The sequence below is a fragment of the Chrysochloris asiatica genome, unplaced genomic scaffold (genome assembly GCF_000296735.1).
Source record: "Chrysochloris asiatica unplaced genomic scaffold, ChrAsi1.0 scaffold00058, whole genome shotgun sequence".
NCBI lineage: Eukaryota > Metazoa > Chordata > Mammalia > Afrosoricida > Chrysochloridae > Chrysochloris > Chrysochloris asiatica.
Window position 1 is genome coordinate 13,097,683 of NW_006408576.1, and position 882 is coordinate 13,098,564.

Consider the following 882-nt stretch of genomic DNA (forward strand, 5'->3'; position numbering starts at 1 on the left):
AGAACAGAATAAAATTATAAGAACAGAGGATCTGGGAGATCAGTCTATGATCAAAACAATTAAAATATGAAAGAAGTTAAACACAGAGGAACAGAGATCCAGGTGGTGCTAAAGTCAGGTAGATTACAGGATAAAATAGACTGTCATAAATGAAGGGAAAAGTTAATGGCATATAAGACAACCACAACGGTGTGGTTAGGGTGTGAGTTTTAATTTGGGTGTTGGGGAGAGCAATACAAGGGGGAGGAGGTGGAAGAACAAGATAGATAGGGGAACACTGAGACAGGTCTGCATGCCCTAAGAGGGACAGAGGCAAATAGTGATGAATGCTCAACCTTGGAACAGCAGGGCTCTGTGGTATAGGAATCTAGGCATAGTTTGAAGAGGGGAAAGAATACTAAGATGCTTGACTGTCTTATTAATATCGGTTTCCCTTGCCTACAATTGTGGGATAGAAAGGAATGTTGGTTACATGATTACAGAAAACTTGCAAACCCGTCTTCAGCCTGTAACTGATTGGAATACCTAAAAGGGGATCTAGAAATTCACCACTGAAATACGCCTCTTGCTGAGCCTTTGCAGAGAATAGGACTTTAGTTGGAATCCTGAATCTCATCCAGAATCTTCTGAGGTGGGACATTTCCACTAGCAAGGACAAGCAGACGAGCCTGGAACAGCTAGAGTGACAGAAGATACATCTTCAAAGAAAGATCAGCAGAAAAAAACCAAACCAAAAATGTCAACATAACTGGCTACCACAAGAATAAGCAAGCTGTTCACCAGGAAGCCATCAAGGCAAGCAATCAAGAACCTTCAGGACAAAGTCCCCTCTAAGACTGAAACTCAAAGGGAACACATGAGCAGTCATGTAAACTTGCTGGC